Source organism: Schistocerca gregaria, chromosome 1, assembly GCF_023897955.1.
Source record: "Schistocerca gregaria isolate iqSchGreg1 chromosome 1, iqSchGreg1.2, whole genome shotgun sequence".
In the NCBI taxonomy this organism is placed as follows: domain Eukaryota; kingdom Metazoa; phylum Arthropoda; class Insecta; order Orthoptera; family Acrididae; genus Schistocerca; species Schistocerca gregaria.
Genome location: NC_064920.1, coordinates 196922168 through 196943267, shown reverse-complemented (window position 1 = coordinate 196943267; position 21100 = coordinate 196922168). Strand labels below are relative to the sequence as shown.

At 39.8% G+C, this 21100-nt stretch overlaps 1 long non-coding RNA gene across 1 annotated transcript in view; it reads left to right on the top strand.

The window, feature by feature from the left end:
* Positions 1–3600: 3600 nt before the first annotated feature.
* LOC126336556 (uncharacterized) overlaps positions 3601–21100 on the top strand; it is a 35645-nt gene continuing 18145 nt past the window's right edge. The window contains exon 1 of the long non-coding RNA XR_007564977.1: positions 3601–3675. This is a non-coding gene — a long non-coding RNA (uncharacterized LOC126336556). The remainder of the gene's footprint in view (positions 3676–21100) is intronic.

Sequence of the window (21100 nt, the reverse complement as noted above, 5' to 3'; positions counted from 1 at the left end):
AATTCTAATCAGAATAAGCAATTCATTCAGAATTTTAATTATCAGATGCTTATCGATTGCGGTCTAGAAAACCATTGTGGCGCAGAGCAGTCAGTCTCCAGAACTGTCGTCTCAGCGTGCAAGATACCTGGAATAAGCAATGGCGGAAGCAAGCGTCTATGATGTGTCATCAACTAGTTACAACTCAGTGAGAGCTTCTGATTTACCCCGACGACAATGATGCATACTGAATCGGATAAGAACTGATTGGGTCAGAAGTGTGTGACTGTGGCGACGAGCAGGGAATTGTACATGCTATAACATTTTAATGTTCGTTAAGAACATTCAGATGTACAATGAGAGATCCTCACGGTTAGTGTGCACGAGTTTTTGACTAGATTTCGTATCTACACTTAGGGTTATGACTCCGTTATAAACTTGGAATTGCATCTAGCCGTGTAGAAATTTATACATTTGTTGTAAATAGTTGTCTAATATTTTCCCTTGTAGTCATACGATCAATAAATAGAATAGTAGACTGTCCCAAAGTCGTCTTCAAATACCGGTTCTCTAAACTTATGCAACTATGTTCCCCAAGAGCAACATCATATTTCTTCTAAACATTCTCATGCAAGTTCCTTTATCATCTGTATTATGGGCTATGCTGACATGTTACAACCCTAGACACGCATCTCCGCATTCGTTCCACTTATAACGTAATGCCTACTAGATAAGGATTCCACGCACTGTTGCAGTACTCTAAGATTGGTTATACTAAGCGTCTTGAACACTGTTTCCTTTACAAATGCTCCGCACTTTCCTAGAATCCTCCCAACAAATCTACTTTCATATTGGTTCTTAGTACTGCCCTTAAACGCCTAAGCGATGTGGCGAATTCCAGATGTTCACTCTAGAATTTGTTATTAGAACGTCTCATTTGTTGAACGTGGACCAAAAGTAAACACTGAGACGAATTTACGGGCAAAGTTTAGCAGTCACAAAAATAGTCCAACTGATTTTGTGCGCCAGTTTGTTACTGTTTCGAGACGAGGCGTGGCTGTCCACTTCACGATAGAAATAAAAGAACAAAGTAAGCAATACCAGTGACGTTGCGTAAAGAAACGTCAAGTCCATTTAATAAGCAGTGCATCCTGACACGCAAAATGGTTTATTGCCGTTGGCGACCATGTGCGCGGTTAAACAACTTGCGAGTAGACATTAAGTATTCAGTGCATGGGATCTATTCTGTATAATAATAGGTAAGTGACGAAACAAGTGCACTGACAAGCAATAAATAGTGATGGTATATTGTCAGTCAGAGCAATTTATTCACGTCACGTCTAATATCACAGAAGAACAAGATTCAGCTGTACACAGCACTAATTTGAGCGGTACTTTTATATGGTTGAGAAACCTAGGCGACATCAGTAACTACTACTGAAGAAGCAATCTTTGCCTTCGAGAGGAATGGCCACTCTGCAACATAATGGTAGGTAAAAGGAATCGTAGAATGAAAGAAAACATGTACCAGCGGTTTGGAAAGTTGCTTATTGAGCGAATATTCGTACGAAAGAGGCTACAGTGGTTTGGCCACATCTTTCGAGTTGATGGATCCCTCAACCTGTTTCCCTTTTTTATGGTGCTTTTTGTAATATGTTACTTTAAAATTTTTTATAGTGGGCAGTTTTTGCATTTCCGTTCTGTAATGTGGTTTAACGCAACAAGCGATGATAATATTAGTTACAGCATGTCTCAATGTTTTTAATACTCACGGCTGCACTGTCTGGTATGATTACTGGAATTAGATCTTTGTGACACGTACCTTCGAAAAGCAACTTTTCATCCTCTGCATATTTCGATTTACTTTCATACCAGCAACAACTGTTTTCCATTGCTGTTATTAATAGACAAATGAGAAAAAACAGAGCAAATAGGTACAATATTTAAGTTTCAGTCTTGTACAAAACAGCGTTATACATGAAACACGTGACTATTTCTATTGGATGTTGGCGACACTCTGAGTACGGTACGCTGTATGATAGAAGACTGTAGGGTTATAATGTAAATTGTAACGTTTGCGGTTAGGCAGATGACATTCTTCTTTCCGACAGGAAGAGACAGTGTCTTTAAAGAAGTGATAAAATGCTGTTAAAAATGAAGAGAGAGGGCAAAATTGAATAGAAGCTGAAAATTTCGGTGACGATGTTCTTGAAAGAGGAGTAATATTTTAACACGTGTTCAGGTTGTGAAGTTTTCAAGACTTCGAGCTGACAACACTGCTCGAGGGTGAACAGGAAATTCGAGCTAAGCACACTTACGGCGACAGCTGTCCATAGATAGCAGTCAATCTCCAGGCGTATCTTGAGGCTCAGGTATCGCAGAACAGTTTTTCAGCCCGGGAAAGCAGCGGGACCTGCTTGTTTTATGAGTCACGGAGAACTCATGGGCGAAGCGACAAGGCGTTTGGAACTTGAACACAATACTAGCGACACACAAGTATGCCTGCAGGCAAAAGTTTGCCCTGTGTATATTTTCGGAAATACGTGGAACTCAAAGAATGGCATTTTGGCAACATTTCATTCTACAATAGTATTCTGGATTCGAAGGTACTATATGAAGTCATGGGAAACAATACCGGTGATTTCCAAGAATGATTGCCTATCCAAGTCGCGGGGTCCAAACGATACATATCGAACGTGCGATGGTAAACCGATCATGGGACTCTGATGGTGGGCGTTGAGAGTATGTTTACGGTTATCGCTACACCAAGGACAAAAGAAGAGCGTTACAAAATACTTGTAATTGCAAAGGAGACGACTTACCTCACTCGTCGTCGGTATTATCATGTGAAAGTCCATTACGGTGGTCTGGATGGATAGTTTGGAAGAGTCGAACCATGTATTCTTCCAGATACTCGTTCTTTTCCGCACTGTCCGCAAAATGAAATTGTAAACTGTATTTTACACACTTCGCACTACCACAGTCTACACAGTCTCTTCTTTCCTCGTCCGGCAGTACTCCATATTTGCGACTAAAAGTCGAACAATTTTCTACGCTGGATAAACAGGACATTAGATTTTTCCATGTGAGAAACGTCGAGAACACCAGTCATGCCACTCACTAACGACACAAATCGTCTGGGATTCCCTAGCAACTCACAAATAATTAATGGAGGTATGTAATTTACAGCAACCATGGGAACGACGGAAAATATAAAAATGACGATCACAAATAACTGATCACAACGCCCGCCACCAGAGTCACATGATCGACTTACCAGCGCACTTTCGATATGTATCGTTTGGACCCCGCGACTTCGTATGGCAATAATTCTTGGAAATTACCACAATACCTATGTGGTGCTTATGGTTAATGGAACCCACCTATAGTCGAGGCCGCGTAAGAAGGTCCTTCCCCGACAGCTCCCAACGCTGTTGCTAGTTTTCAAATGCGAAGCGCTAAGGGCTGCAGGCGAAAACGGTAGCTGTCGACAGAGCTTTGACAACAGTGAGGCGTTGCCGTAGAGACGTTTACAAAATCACGTTCGTTATTGGTTGAGACAGGCCTGTGGAGCTGTTACGTCCAGCGTACTACATACTACATCTGTCAGGGATCAACTTATGCTCACTCGATTATTAGGAGAAGAATGAATTCAGTTGTCAACGATTCATTTGTAGGGGAAACACTAAACGCGAGGTGAGTGGAATTAGCGTTTTTATCTTAAGGGACAGGGGGAATGGGTTTAAATGTTTAAATGGAGGTGGGAGGGGAGGGGGGGGGGGGGAGTCTAGAGGAACGTTCGATATTAACTGTCGGCTTGGACTGCGACTTAATGGCTGATGCGACGTCATGTTTTGGTGATTATTTTGATTTTAATTTCAGTGTAGCCTTACATTCTATCGATCGTAATCTCGTTGGTTTATACAGAAAGTCATTTGTTAATCTTTACGCGTGATTTGAAATTGCTTTTCAAGTATTAGTAGCGCCACGAAATATGGAGGCAAGGGCGGTGCCAAGTTCTGTTCCCTATTTTGAAGACATTGTAAATAGTGGGACAGGGGAACAACATATTCCTCACGTTCGTTTCACTGTTGTGGAATTGGCAGATGAACTGAGGGAGCCAATGAATGTCGTCAGTTTTATCAGACAATACAATTTTATTTCTTACTATTGTAAGCGAAGTGTTTGTGACAACATAGTATTGTCCATGGTTTCGAAGAAACGCACGAGCGAATTGTTGAAGTGGCTCTGTGCAGAAGATCGTGTGTGGCTGTCTTTTCATGGAGGGACGTGGTTTGAGAGATCAGTTCCTCCTATGAAACGTATTTTATTACTTTCTTATCTTTATTGTTTAATATCTTCTTTTTGACTTGCTACTCACGAGACAGAAACAGACCGTGCACCTGTTATACAGGGTGTTACAAAAAGGTACGGCCAAACTTTCAGGAAACATTCCTCACACACAAATAAAGAAAAGATGTTATGTGGACATGTGCTCATTTTAGTTTCGTCAGTATGTACGCTCTATGGAGCACGTTATCTTGATTTCATACGGGATACTCTACCTGTGCTGCTAGAACATGTGCCTTTACAAGTATGACACAACATGTGGTTCATGCACGATCGAGCTCCTGCACATCTCAATCTAAGTGGTCGTACGCTTCTCAACACAGATTCGGTGACCGATGGATTGGTAGAGGCGGACCAATTCCATGGCCTCCACGCTCTCCTGACCTCAACCCTCTTGACTTTCATTTATGGGGGCATTTGAAAGCTCTTATCTACGCAGCCTCGGTACCAAATGTAGAGACTCTTCGTGCTCGTATTGTGGACGGCTGTGATACAATACGCCATTCTCCAGGGCTGCATTAGGGCATCAGGGATTTCATGCGACGGAGGGTGGATGCATATATCCTCGCTAACGGAGGATATTTTGAACATTTCCTGTAACAAAGTGTTTGAAGTCACGCTGGTACGTTCTGTTACTGTGTGTTTCCATTCCATGATTAATGTGATTTGAAGAGAAGTAATAAAATGAGCTCTAACATGGAAAGTAAGCGTTTCCGGACACATGTCCACATAACATATTTTCTTTCTTTGTGTGTGAGGAATGTTTCCTGAAAGTTTGGCCGTACGTTTTTGTAACATCCTGTAGAGTGGTATTCGTTTTGGCGTTAAGTTTGTTCGGATTTTGTTATGAGAAGGGGCAAAATTATAGAACCTGACGAAACGCAGTTTGAATGTTGGAGTATGGGTGCGGAAGGCAGTTGTTTCAGGGAAACACTCTCCTACAGACACGATTTTTAAGCTAATTAACCATAGGACAGCTTGTACTATGTTTCAGTTAGTAAAAAGTTATATAGCAGATGGGGTTAATCACAAGGTCAGATGGGTGGGATAGTTATAAGGGATTAGAGGTAACTGGGTACATGCATTAGACTGCGAATGATTCTATTGAATCTAGGCACAAAAAATAGGGGCATGCACAGCCGCAACTGAAGGGTATTGGGAGGCAATAAATAGTAGTATTGAGTGAGAGAATAGGAGGATTTCAGTACTACAGATTCATTTAGATGAGTATGTCTGGAGGAAGAATGTTCCACAAAATCACTACTTGTTTGAGGTTTTTTTTATGTATGTGCCTTGGAAAGAGAGTTAAATTTCTGTTTTGGAATGGTGGTGCATTTTTTGTTTTCTTGTTTGAATTTGTGCAATTACTTTTTTCGTTAATTTTGTTCCGTATTTGGTCTTGAAATATCAGTATCTTTTTATTGTTATTTTTTAAAATAATTCATAGATAGCTTTGATTTCTTGGATTTGAACTTACTGGGAATACTAATCTGCTATTGGTAAGTATTGGCGCGTACTCTATTGCAGTAATTTTCAATCTATACTAGTTTTGTCTAACAGTGACTTGCTGTGTGGTGGTTCTTGCTGAGGTTGCCAATTGTCTGACGGTGGTGTCAGCGAATTTGTAGATAGCAGCTGAGCACATGTCGAGGAAGAGGTGGAGTGAAAAGAGAGATGTATTTTTTGGAATTATTGAAGAAGTTCCGAATTTCCTAGACAGTTCAAAAATGGTTCAAAAGGCTCTGAGCACTATGGGACTCAGCTGCTGTGGTCATCAGTCCCCTAGAACTTAGAACTACTTAAACCTAACTAACCTAAGGACATCACACACATCCATGCCCGAAGCAGGATTCGAACCTGCGACCGTAGCAGTCCCACAGTTCCGGACTGCAGCGCCTAGAACTGCAAGACCACCGCGGCCGACGATTAATTACAAACTGCAAATAAACTCCAATTTCTTCATGTACGACTCTACAGCCTCAACATATCGTCAAAATGACCGAACCACCGTCGGCAGTCAGTTTTATTGCTTTAATGCACTATGCACATGAATTTCATTACTGGCCAGTTTCGATGTTAGGCCATTTTCAAGTGTACGATACTGGTTATTTGTGTGCCACATTTAAAAATTTTGTTTAGTAAAGTGAAGCATTTGTCAATTCGAAGACGGTTTTGGACAACACAGTGCTTTAGTAGGCACGGTCTTGATGGAGGTGGCATGCCGCTGTCCCCCTCCGACCTTTGAAATGGCTCACCCAGCAAATTATAGGGGGACTACAGTTTAATATGCATACCGAACCACTGTGTAACTGTGCATTTTTACAAACATTCCCAGAGGTGAAAGAAGTGATGAGTTCAAAAACTAAAAAATAAAAAGTCAGGCTTATATGAAGCACCAATGTGTGTTCTGAAACAATTCATAGGGATTATACAGGACCCCTTAACAAACATGATAAATGAATCCTTCACGTGAGGGACATTTCTAGGGCACTTAAAACACGCAAGAGTTGTACCTTTGCTTAAGAAAGGTAACGCAGAAAACAGAAAATTACTGGCCCATTTCTGTGCTGCCAGCATTGTCAAAAATAATAGAAGCAATTATGAAAGACGGATTGATGAATTACCTGAATAAATACAATCTTTTAAGCGAATCACAGTTTGGTTTCTGAAGTGGCAAAAATACAGAGTCAACCATAGTAGAATTCACAAAAGATGTACTTGATGCACTTGATAAAGATGAGTGTGTCACAGGCATATTTTTGGATCTTTCTAAGGCATTTGATACAGTCGACCACAAGATTCTATTAAATAAATTAGAAGCATTAGGAATAAGATTGGTAGCTAATGACTGGTTTCGGTCATACCTAGCAGATGGGGTACAAAGAGTAGAGATAACACATACTTCAAATAGATCTAAACATTTAGTAAAATACTTATCAGAACCAAAATACATGAATATAGGGGTTCTGCAAGGTAGCATGTTAGGACCAATATTATTCCTGATATACATCAATGACTTTCCCATTAATGTTACTCATGGTGAAAAAATTCTCTTCACTGATGACAGCAATATTAAAACAAGAGAACTCCTTGCCGAGAAAGCAAATGAAACTCTAAAGGAAGTCTATGATTGGTCAATAAGCAATAAAGTGACACTGAACATAAAGAAAACTACTGCCATGAATTTCAGTTTGAAGAGAAAAAATGACAATGTTAATTTAAATGTAGATGGTACCTCTATGGACTGTGTAACAAATGCAAAATTACTAGGAATGAATATTGATTCTCAGTTGAAGTGGTGTGAACACACAAAGGTACTTGCAAGCAGAATGTCATCAGCATGTTATGCCCTTAGAATCCTATCGTAAGTGTGTAACGTGGTGTTTTTTAGTTACGTATTATTCATAAGTACACTCAATTCTTAGTTAAGGCATTCTTTTTTGGGGAACAAACAAACAAAATATGAACACAGTTTTCAAACTCCAGAAAAGAGTCACGAGAATAATAACCAAAATACTAGTCGAGCTCACTGTAAAGATATGTTCAAAACAGTGGGGATTTTAACTGCTCCATGTCAATACATTTACCAGTCAGTTGTACACACCAAAAATAACATTGGTAATTACTGCACAAACAGCTCATTCCAAGATCATGCAACAAGAGATAGACTCAACTTACATGTACGTAGAAAAAATAAACATAAAACTCAAAAAAGCTCTTTCTACCAAGGAATAAAACTGTACAATAAATTACCAAAAGAGGTCAAAGAAATGGCAAAAATGCGCTTATTTGAAAAGGCAGCTAAAAAGTACCTGTTATACAATATACACTCCTGGAAATTGAAATAAGAACACCGTGAATTTATTGTCCCAGGAAGGGGAAACTTTATTGACACATTCCTGGGGTCAGATACATCACATGATCACACTGACAGAACCACAGGCACATAGACACAGGCAACAGAGCATGCACAATGTCGGCACTAGTACAGTGTATATCCACCTTTCGCAGCAATGCAGGCTGCTATTCTCCCATGGAGACGATCGTAGAGATGCTGGATGTAGTCCTGTGGAACGGCTTGCCATGCCATTCCCACCTGGCGCCTCAGTTGGACCAGCGTTCGTGTTGGACGTGCAGACCGCGTGAGACGACGCTTCATCCAGTCCCAAACATGCTCAATGGGGGACAAATCTGGAGATCTTGCTGGCCAGGATAGTTGACTTACACCTTCTAGAGCACGTTGGGTGGCACGGGATACATGCGGACGTGCATTGTCCTGTTGGAACAGCAAGTTCCCTTGCCGGTCTAGGAATGGTAGAACGATGGGTTCGATGACGGTTTGGATGTACCGTGCACTATTCAGTGTCCCCTCGACGATCACCAGAGGTGTTCGGCCAGTGTAGGAGATCGCTCCCCACACCATGATGCCGGGTGTTGGCCCTGTGTGCCTTGATCGTATGCAGTCCTGATTGTGGCGCTCACCTGCACGGCGCCAAACACGCATACGACCATCATTGGCACCAAGGCACAAGCGACTCTCATCGCTGAAGATGACAGGTCTCCATTCGTCCCTCCATCCACGCCTGTCGCGACACCACTGGAGGCGGGCTGCACGATGTTGGGGTTTGAGCGGAAGATGGCCTAACGGTGTGCGGGACCGTAGCCCAGCTTCATGGAGACGGTTGCGAATGGTCCTCGCCGATACCCCAGGAGCAACAGTGTCCCTAATTTGCTGGGAAGTGGCGGTGCGGTCCCCTACGGCACTGCGTAGGATCCTAAGGTCTTGGCGTGCATCCGTGCGTCGCTGCGGTCCGGTCCCAGGTCGATGGGCACGTGCACCTTCCACCGACCACTGGCGACAACATCGATGTACTGTGGAGACCTCACGCCCCACGTGTTGAGAAATTCGGCGGTACGTCCACCCGGCCTCCCGCATGCCCACTATACGCCCTCGCTCAAAGTCCGTCAACTGCACATACGGTTCACGTTCACGCTGTCGCGGCATGCTACCAGTGTTAAAGACTGCGATGGAGCTCCGTATGACACGGCAAACTGGCTGACACTGACGGCGGCGGTGCACAAATGTTGCGCAGCTAGCGCCATTCGACGGCCAACACCGCGGTTCCTGGTGTGTCCGCTGTGCCGTGCGTGTGATCATTGCTTGTACAGCCCTCTCGCAGTGTCCGGAGCAAGTATGGTGGGTCTGACACACCGGTGTCAATGTGTTCTTTTTTCCATTTCCAGGAGTGTATTTTATACATTGAGGGATTATTTAGATAAAAAGAGTAGGGGTTTGATAATAAATGTTATACAAATAAATAATAACAATAATGATTAAAATATCAAACATTGCACAATACACCTACGCTTTATGTTGTTTCCTTCTTTTTCCCTTTCTAGAAATACTTACCCCCAAGCTGTGCGTAGCACAATACTAACACCTCTTCCACTTTCAGAGCTCAACTGAACTCATTATTGAGGGATGCTGACTCAGTTTTTTAGGATAGCAAAGTTGCGGCGCACAAAATGGCCCAGAGATCACCATTGTGTGTGTGTGTGTGTGTGTGTGTGTGTGTGTGTGTGTGTGTAGTGAAGAAGGGTTATGAAACAATGTGTGCATAGTGTGTGCAGTGACTGATAGTGAGAAATGAGTGAACAGTTTGGCGTTACATCATTTAATAAGTTATTTGTAAAAAAAAAAAAGTATTGTATTCCAGAGGAAATCTAATGATCGTCTCTAACTAGAAGTCTGTAAATATTTGTATATACGAATTAGCTTATTTTAAATTGGTCTAAACTTGTAAATACTTTGACATGTTCTATATCCTTGTAAAAAGAGACCTACAGATGAATAAAGCTACTACTACTACTACTACTACTACTACTACTGATAAGGGTCCTTATAACTGACAGGTGATCCAGTCTAGTGCTTTGGATTTCTAGTTTGGTGCTTTACCACTGAGCCACCAAACCACACATAAATAAGCTTCAATTGGTCTCAAATCAAATACAATCCTTCCCCAAATATTTATATATTAAACTGGACAGGCCTGTCACCTACAAACAACACTTAACCTATACGGCTTGGGAGGTTGCCTCAATTAAAAATGCAATAGAGAAGCTCTGCAGATGAACATGGGTTGCTTCAGCAGCAGCTCTCCGGCGTTCAGCCTTGGGTCTGGCTTATTACTCTAACACAATGCTATTGCACCTGGGACTGAGAGCGATTTGGTTCCGTTTATAGTAAGTATGCAAGTAATCGGATTTATGGTACATGCAAAACTGACCTGACGGCATTGACAGTGTGATACATTTTCATTAATCACCATTGTACTTGTTTATTGTAACGTCGCCGCGTGTTTGCGACAAAAGAGCAAGCGCAATAATATCGTGATTGAGTAGTACAGCACAACAGACACGACGTTAGTAAATTAGACACTCAACACAACAATGAGAATCATCAATGGCTGTTTGGCTGCCAATACTCCCAAGGGGACCCTACGAACTTCCCCTCATCGAATTGATTCATTTTGATGGGGTGTGCAGGGTACGAGGCAACTCTCAGCTGCATCCTAGATAATTGCGTTTGAGCACTTTAGGCGTGCTTATATACTTCGTATTATGGTCGCGAGTACTGAAGGTGTGCGCAGCCTAGTGGATAAGCTTTTAGTTTCTCTATCGAAAGGTTTCTGGATCGAATATCGCTTCCGATTTACTTTTGTTTTATTCCCAATAATTCTGAAAACAGATACGCGTGGTACACAACGAAATTGTGTGCTGACCGAGAACCGTTTACGAATGTAAACCAAGTTTGTTTTGCAGTAGACATTTTGAAAAATAATGCACATACAACAATTCGGCTTTAATTACATGTTTTGTATGCCGAAATAATTATTCTTTTCCATGTTTCTATGACCAGTATCATCCTGATTCGTGCAGTACTCCGCACGTTACATCTTACACTTTCCACAAATGTGGATACGATAATGTAAATAAAATAGCTATGCTGGTTTGATTGGAAGTTCTAGCGTACACGATTTTTTATGTCCAATTTACTTACGAAAAAACAACTCATGTTTTAAAGATAAAATTTATGAAAATGATAACAGAATCATTAAAAATTGATAATTTACTCAGCCACAATAAAGTTATTGGTAGAATTTAGTGGGAATGATAGAAAAGCTGTACGAGCAAAGAGATTCGAAGCAGAGATCTCGTACTTATGAATCTACGCGATTAATCGCTCGGCTGCCTACCTATCGGTTAACAGCGACCAGATATACGGGTGAAAGTCTCGAACTGGATTTTTCTCGAAAACATTTGAGCGTTGTCTCTTTCTGTTTGCATATGACTAAGTCCTAGTCGTGCCCTACACACCCTGTCAGAACGAATCAAATCGGTGAGCAACATTTCTCACATGTTTGTTCTATTTCGTATCACTTTGCAACTTTACGCCCAGATATTTAAACGACGCGACTGTGTCAAGCAGGACACTACTAATGCTGTATCCGAATGTTATGGGTTTGTTTTTCATACTCATACGCATTAACTTACATTTTTCTACATTTGGAGCTACCTGCCATTCAACACACCAACTAAAAATTTTGTCTAAGCCGTCTTGCATCCTCCTGCAGTCACTCAACGACGACACCTTCTTGTACACCACAGCATCACCAGCAAACAACCGCAGATTGCTGCACATCCTGTCCGTCAGTTCATTTGTGGCTCTAGAAAATAGCAACGGTCCTATCAGAGTTCCCTGGGTCACTCCTGATGATGTCTCCGATGAACACTCGCCGTCGAAGACAAGGTACTGGTTTCTATGATGTCAGAAGTCTTCGAGCCAGTCACATATCTGGGAGCCTATTCCGTACGCTCTTACTTTCGTTAACAGTCTGCTTTTCGTAAATCTAGAAATATCTATTCTGCACGTTGCCTTCATCCATAGTCCGCAGTATATCATGTGAGAAAAGAGCAAGCTGGGTTTCGCACAAGTGATACTTTTTAAAGCTGTGCTGATTCGTGGACACGAGCTTTTCATTCACTAAGAAATTCATTATATTCTAACTCACAATATGTTCTAGAATTCTGCAGCGAATCGAGGTTAAGCGCTTTTTTCCAGTCACTTGGCACTTCGCGCTGCTGGAGATAATAGCGATAAATGCAAACTAAGTAAGGAGCCAATGAGTAGAATTCTGTCTACGAAACCGTGTTGGGATTCTATCCGTACCTGGTGACTTATTTATTTTCAACTCTTTCAGTTGTTTCTCTGCTTCAGGGATGCTTATTAGTTATTACTAAGTCATCCATACGGGATCTTTGCGATGATCAAACGACAGTACCGTTGTACCCCTTCGTCACGATACCAGTTATACTCCCTGAAGATCACGGCGTGATATATAATTCATTGAAATGTTATATGTCACATATTATTATTCTATACTTTACATCTAAAAGGAGTTGCAAAAGATACGTCAAATTATAGATCATGTCGTTATATGTTAAGAGAGACTGCTGTTTCTCTTAATGTGACAACATAATGCGTAGTTGGATGATGTATTTCATACGTCTTCATAGCGTTAGACGACAGAACTGGAATTATTACATATCATAATGAATCAGTTAGTGTGTTAACCATATCTAAAGTTGTCAATCAATTGCTGAAACTGGTAATGTGAAAACTGCATTTATTTAGCGATCTTGAAGTAATAAATTATTACATAAACGTTTGAAATATGGCATACTTCTGTTTGCCACTGTGTCAGTTTGTAAATAATTACTTATCCATATTACTAAATGCATAACCTAGAATGTGCACAGTTCCAGTGGTAGGTTGCCTATCTAACAGCATCCAGAGGCAACAAAAAATTTACTTTCTAGAATTAAAATAATTTAGGAGCGGATTTAAAAATTTAAAATGCGATTATAATATATTTATTAAGGGTTTGTTAAGGGTTTCCTTAAGGGTTTGCCATAGTAAGACAAGTACTGCAGTTAGAAACTGTATTTATGTCTTGGGGCAATGTAATTGACAGCAAGCAAATACCCACAGTGTATTCCTTCAGTATTTGAGAATAAGAGTTCTTTGTGACAAGCGACAAACTTTACACGTAATTTTACACTCTTACGAAACGTTTTTTCGCTGACACCCAACACAAAATGATGAAAGAAAAACTGCTTACTACCTTTTCGATATTCATGCAGTGTAACTGCCACATCAGGCATGACGCTTTAATTTATTACTTATTTAGTACTAGATCTATTCACGACACCTTTTGCAGACATTATCCATATCTATCACCGAACGTACCCGAAAACCTTTTTTGTGACTCTACGATACATAGTTCAGGTCTAAGGCGCTGCAGTCATGGACTGTACGGCTGGTCCCAGCGGAGGTTTGAGTCCTCCCTCGGGCATGGGTGTATGTGTTTGTCCTTAGGATAATTTAGGTTAAGTAGTGTGTAAGCTTAGGGACTGATGACCTTAGCAGTTAAGCCCCATAAGATTTCACATACATTTTTGATACATAGTTAAGGAGGTATGAGATCATAAACATTGAGATCCGTGAAAAACTAGCTTTTGCTTAAAACGGAGTGAAAAATACCCAGACGATATTCATTCACTGTTTCATAGTGAGAACATTTAGCAACTATCAGCAAACTTTCAGCATAACTGGAAACTCTTCATAAACTTTTTCTTGCTTTCATACTTAATGTCAAATATTTAGCATATTAACTCATTTGTAAAACAAAGTACATGTCTGAAGCTGTTTTATGCAGGGAAATTCGGTTCCTTAAGGAATATGGGGTTTACTAGATGTACAAGAAAAGACAAATGTTGTAGAATAGTAATAGTATAGTACATATTAATGATAAGAAGTTTTTAAATGTGACGCGTAGTTACCAATTACTACGGGCTGAGGAAGAAAAATCCATTTCCCCATTAAGGGCCTCAGAGTCTAGTTCCTGGTAACAATATTCGACGTGCCACTTGAGGAAGGGGAAGGGGGGTGGAATGGCGTATCATTCGAAAGAGATAATACCACGGAGAGACTGAGTGAGGCGTAGATGACGATTGGGATAATGTGTCACGTGATGTGTTCAAATTAATTTAAAGGTTTATTATTAATAGTTTCCAAAAAATTAATGGGAGGTTCGTTTTAAATTGTAATAAATGATGGTCGTTTATGAGATCATGCTTGTTGCTACTGTTGTGTGTGAAACATCAATGTCATATCGTCTAAAATGGCCACTGTATGGAAAGGATAATACCGACACATCAAAATATACTGGCCTTTATTTCTATCTTTCCTAACCAGGAAAGGTGGTGGGACAAGTTGAGTAGCTTATAATGGAAGACAAGTCTGCATTTAATAGAATTTCATTTATTCTATGGTTGAGCGAAGGTTAATCAGAGTTATATGCCTTTAACAGAACTTCATTTACTCGTAAATGGAACAAAGTTTGATCAAGAGTTATCTGCCTATAACAGAATTTCATTTACTTTCCAGTCAAACAAACGTTAATCAGAAGTCATCTTCCTTTCGCAAAATCTCATTTACTCTTCAATGAAACAAAGGTGAAGTGATCAAGAAAAGCCTCATCGCTAAAACTATGATGTGTCCCACTGGCACAGTGTGTCGGTTTCTGTGGAAGAAATCAAAAGAATAAGAGAACACAGTCACTGTGAGAAATATTGTAAAACACTCAACGTAGTACAAGTAACCCTCTTCGAATTTCTTATGTAAGCCCTTGGGCAATGCTGGGGTAAGTAACTTTAACAGTTAATAATTCTCATCTGGCTTACAATCCACACAACTAAACGTAAGTAAAGTCTTGAGGACAGTTATAGTATACTACATTCGTAAGGAAAGTTGCGACTGCAGCTACGACGATACTCGACAGCCAGTAGACTGGAGTTATTCCACTGATGAGAGCTGAGATCGGGCGCCTTTTACATGACAGACTTTCTTATCTCGAGGCACTATTCGAGACAAGTGCGTCTACGCAGCGCATCTGAAAGGTGAAAGTGAGGTTATGATACACTATTCTTTTCATAAAAAAAATTGAAATACAGTAGCAAAGTATTGGAACAATCAATGATAATAGTGTTTCTCAATGTCCACATTCGAATTCATAGTGAAAGTTCTTGTCAAAGTAGGTACTGTAAATTTTTTATATTCCTGAGAACCACAAGCATACGAAAAGTGTCACCCATAGATTTCAGAGCAAACTGGCAGAAATTTATTTGCCCGAGAAAATATATAATTGTAAAGTACAAACACATGAAACAGTACCCAGAATGCTCTAAACAGCGTCTCTCTGCTTTGTCCTTTACAGTCTCCTTTCTTGCTGTGTGCCAAATAACATTGAAAAATATTTTTCTCGTCAGAGAATACTGATCTTTTCACAGTTAAAATAGTATTCATTGAAACATTTTATGTATTTACATTCTTATTTCCTACATAATGTAGGCGCTTCCTCTGTCGTGTGTACCTTCTTGGTTTCAGGTGTTTCGTCTATCTTGTAAAGAGAACATTGGTACAAAAAAATTTAAGGACTTCATGTAGCTTTTCAATGTGCCACAAGACAGATCAGCTGCTTCAGGCAGCTACATTGTCAGGCATAGGTGTAGTTCCTGTTGATAGTATTGGTAGGTGGGACTTCAGAAGATGGCCTGCATCTCAATAGGAAGGGGAAGGGTAAACTGGCTGGGATGATAGCAAAATCTTTAAGGGGAGGGTGCTGAAATTCGTGGGAGTACTTTTTTAGGCTAAGATCAGTGTCCAATCATTCTAAATTGATTGAAGTTAAGCTTAATGAGAAGTTCAGACAGCCTGGTACTAGCGATGTGAAAATATCACTAGATTCTCATAACAGTACAGTGAAAAATAATGTTAGTGTGTGACAAAATTCACATAAAAACGCAGTGAAAAATAATGTTAATATATTGCATCTGAATATCAGGGGATTAAAAAACAAAGTAGATGAACTTCTTGTTTCTTTATAAGATTTAGAAACTGAGGGTGGAATAGATGTACTATGTTTGTCTGAATATCATATAGTCACACATATGGAAAAGGAAAAAAAAATATAGGCACATGCAAGTAGAGACAAAATGGGGAGAGGAAGAGTTGTCATACATTTTAAAATTATGGTAATGTGAAAAATTTAGAAATTAAAATATTTTGTATAGAGCAACATATAGTGGCATATGCATGTGAGTTTAAAATAAATAATGCATTTTTATAATTGTAGCCGTTTACAGGTCCCCACCGGGAAGTTTTCAACTATTTTTGAAAAACTTGGATTCTTTGTTGTGCTATCTGTCAGACAGAGGAAAGCAAATTATTGTTTGTGGGGATTTCAATGTAGATTTTCTGAAAGAGTCCAATGGAAAGCTTGACCTTAAAGTAGTACTTGGGTCTTTCAATTTGACGTCAGTTATTGATTTTCCTACTTGGGTGGTACAGGAAAGCACACTGATAGATAATGTTTTCAGGGACCAAGATAAATTTAATCAAATAAAAACTTTTTGTGTTAAGAATGGTCTGTCTAATCACGATACACAGTTAGTTACAGTATATGAAATAGTCCCATACAGTAATGCAAAACAGTCCTCCACAGTAGGGCATTCAATTAACAATTTAACTATTCAAATTTTAAGGAAAATTTGCAACAGTTAAACTGGGCTGAGATGTACAGGGAAGGTTATGCTAACTTAAAATTTAACTTATTTCATGATACCTTTGTGAGTACATTTGAAAACGCTTCCCTAAGAACACAGTGAAATATAATTGTAAGAAACCATATAAAAAGCCATGGTTTACTAATGGGCTAAAAATATCTTATAAACAGAAAAGGGAAATGTATCTTATACCTAGGAGGAGTAATGATCCCAAAACAGTGAAACATTGTAAAAACTACTGCACTGTATTAAGAAAAGTTATTAAAAAGTTCAGAAGTATGTGCATTATGTCTGAGATTAGCACATCTGATTATAAAAGTAAAACAATTTGGAATATTGTGAAAAGGGAAATAGGGCAACTGAGAGCACAGGAAGACTATTTCTATCAGACACAATCAAAAGTTTCTTAACAAGAAGTCAGAATTAGAAAACATAGTACAGTAGAGGAAATAGGATCCAGCTATTCATTAGAAAATGCAAGGCAGTGAATGGAACAGGCAGTATCTATGCAATTTGATAAAACTGAAATTCAGTGCACCTCTCCCACTGAAATTAGGAACATAATAAATTCACTCAAAGGTAAAGCCTCACATGAAATTGATGGCATTTCCTACAGAGTACTAAAAGCTAGTTCACAACAAATAAGTAGGAATATCAGCCACATATGTAGTTGCTCACTAAAACAGGGCATTTTCCCAGATAGACTGAAATACGCAATTGTTAAACCATTGTATAAAACAGGGGACAGATCTGATGCTAACAACTACCTCCCAATCTCACTTCTGACAGCTATATCCAAAATACTTGAAAAAGTAATGTATTCAAGAGTAGTATCACATAATTGTAAAAATGAAGTACTAACAAAATATTAATTTGGTTTTCAGAAAGGCTTTTCAGCGGAAAATGCTATATGTGATTGCACTGATCAAATATAAAATGCATTGAGTAAGGGAAAATCACCAATTGGGATATTTTGTAATCTCTCAAAGGCTTTTGATTGTGTGAATCATGAAAATCCTGTAGATAAGTTTAGGTATTGTGTGGTATGAGTGAGACAGTGCACAATGGTTTAATTCATGTTTAACTGGAAGAATGCAGAAGGTTGAAATTAACATTACAGATATCTGCAAAAACCAGAAGAGTCCTCTAACTGAGGAGGTATCAAGAATGATGTCCCACAGGGTTCAGTCTTGTGTCCCTTACTGTTCTTAATAAATATTAACGACTTGCCACCCTATATCATGAAGATACAAAGCTAGCTCTTTTTGCTGATGATACAAGTATAGTAATCACACCCAACAAGCAGGAATCAGCTGAAGAAATAGCAAATAATATCTTTCAGAAAATTGTTAAGTGGCTCTCTCTCACAAAATTTTGAGGAAACATAGTTTAGACAATTCTATACAGCAAGCAGCATAACACCATTGATAAATATAGACTATAAAGTATAATTGCTAAGGCAGAAAACTCAAAAATTCTGGGTGTGTGCATTGATGAGAAATTGAATTGAAAGAAACACACCGAGGATCTGCTTATATGGTTAGGTTCAGCTACTTATGCTATCAGGGTTATTGCAAATTTTGTGATAAACATATCAGTAAATTAGCCTACTATGCTTATTTCCATTCGGTGCTTTCATAAGGCACCATATTTTGGGGCAATCTGTCATTAAGAGAGAAAGTATTGATTACACAGAAGTGTGTAATTAGAATAATAGCTTACACCCACCCAATATCACCTTGCAGACATATATTTAAGTAACTTGGGATATTTACAGTACCTTCGCAATACATATATTCACTTATGAAATGTCATTAATAACCTAAATTCAAAAATAACAGCAAAGTACGTAGCTACAACACTAGAAGGAAGGATGATCTTCACTATTCTGAATAAAATCTCACTTTGGCACAGAAAGGGGTGAATTATGCAGCCACAAAAATCTTTGGTCATTTTCCAGGATAGCCAAACAACATTTAAAAACAAATTAAAAGAATTTCTGAATGATAACTCATTCTTCTGAATAGATGAATTCTTACATAGGATGTAGAAACTGTAAAAAAAAAAACAATTATTTTGTGTAAAGAAAACTTATGTTAAAGTGACATGTTCCACATCATTACGAAATGTCATATTCATGATCTATGGAACAAGGATAATTGTATGCATGTTGTCTCAAACAGCTTTGCTTTGTCATTTGGTGGCGAATGTTCCTTGTTTATGCATGCAAAAAGGCGAGAATAGTTTATACTTTGCATTCCCTCCTGTTAGTGGAGATAAAATAAGTGTTACTGTTGATCATACTGTATCTATTGGCAACTAAAAGGGTCCTCCCTTCTAAGGGATGGCTCCGTTACAATGACGTTAAACACAGCTTTGCTACACATTTGGCAGCAAATGCTGCACGTTTTCGTGGAGAAATAGGCTAGAACACGATTTACTTTGCATTTCCTCTAGTTAGTAGAGGTAAAGTAAGTATTACTGCCTGTTCACACTGTGCCTATTAACGACGAAAGGTTTCCTTTCTTCCAAGGGATGGCTCGGTTTCAAAGTTGTCTCACACAGCTTTCCTCTATATTTGGTAGTGAGTCCTACATGTTTATGTATGCAAATAGGCAACAATAAGATTTACATTGCAGTTCCTCTTGTTACCAGATATAAATTAAGTATTACTGCTTGATCACCCTGTCCGTATTGTCAAAGAAAAGTTTTATACTTGCAAGGGTGGCGAGATTACAAATTTGTCACACATCAGCTTTCCTTTGTAATTTGGTGGCGAGAGGAACATTTTTATTTTAGCAAATAGGTGAGAATGAGATTTACTTTGGAATTCCTCTTGTTAGTAGAGATGAGGTATGTATTACTGCTTGATCATTCTGTGACTATTGACAACGAAAAGTCTCCCTTCAAAAAGGATTGTTCAGATAGAAAATTATCAAACACAACTTTGCTTTGTTGGAAATATCATGTGGCTAGGGCCTCCAGTTGGGTAGACCGTTCACCTGGTGCAAGTCTTCGAGTTGACGTCATTTCGGCGACTTGCGTGTCGATGGGGATGAAATAATGATGATTAGGACAGCACGACACCCAGGTCCTAAGCGGAGAAAATCTCCGACCCAGCCGGATATCGAACCCGGGCCTTAAGGTATGACATTCCATCGCACTGACCACTCAGCTACCAGGGGCGGACTTTGCTTTGTTATTTGGTAGCGAGTGATACATGTTTATGAACGCAAATAGGCGGGAATAACATTTACTTCGCATTTCCTATGATTAGTAGGGATAAAGCGTGTAATACTGTTTTATCACACTGACCCTATTGACAACAGAAGGTTTTCTTCATTACAAGGGATAGCTCGGTTATAAAGTTGTAACACACAGCTGTGCTTTGTTATTTGGTGGCGAGTGCTACGTGTTTATACACACATAAAAAAAAAGTTTTGCATCGCCCCGGTTCCAAGAACTCCTGAAGATAGATGTTGACTGTGGGTATTGTATCAGAGACATAGTCCCTTTGACTGTTCAGAGGTATCACTAAACCCGCCTAAAGATGTAAACAACCATGAATGAGCAGCGCCTTTTAGATTGGGGGGAGGGGGAGGAGGGGAGGGGCCCTGAAGGCTGGCCAATTCTAGTCATTCCACCAGGAAAGAGGTACACGGCTCGTGTTGTCTGTAGTTCAACCACGCATAGACAGCCAATACCGTGGTTCGATCGCGTCTGCATTGTTACTTTGGAAGAGCTCTCAACAAGGGAAGTGTCCAGGCGTATTGGAGTGATCCAAGCAATGTTGTTCGGACATAGAGGAGATACAAAGAGACAGGAACTGTCGATGACATGCCTCGCTCAGGCCGCCCAAGGGCTACTACTGCAGTGGATGACCGCTACCTACGGATTATGGCTCGGAGGAACCCTGACACCAACGCCACCATGTTGAATAATGCTTTTCATACAGCCACAGGACGCTGTATAATGAGTCAAACTGTGCACAATAGGCCGCATGATGTGCAACTTCACTCCCGACTTCCATGGCGAGGTCAGTCTTTGCAACCACGACACCATCAGTGCGGTACAGCTGGGCTCA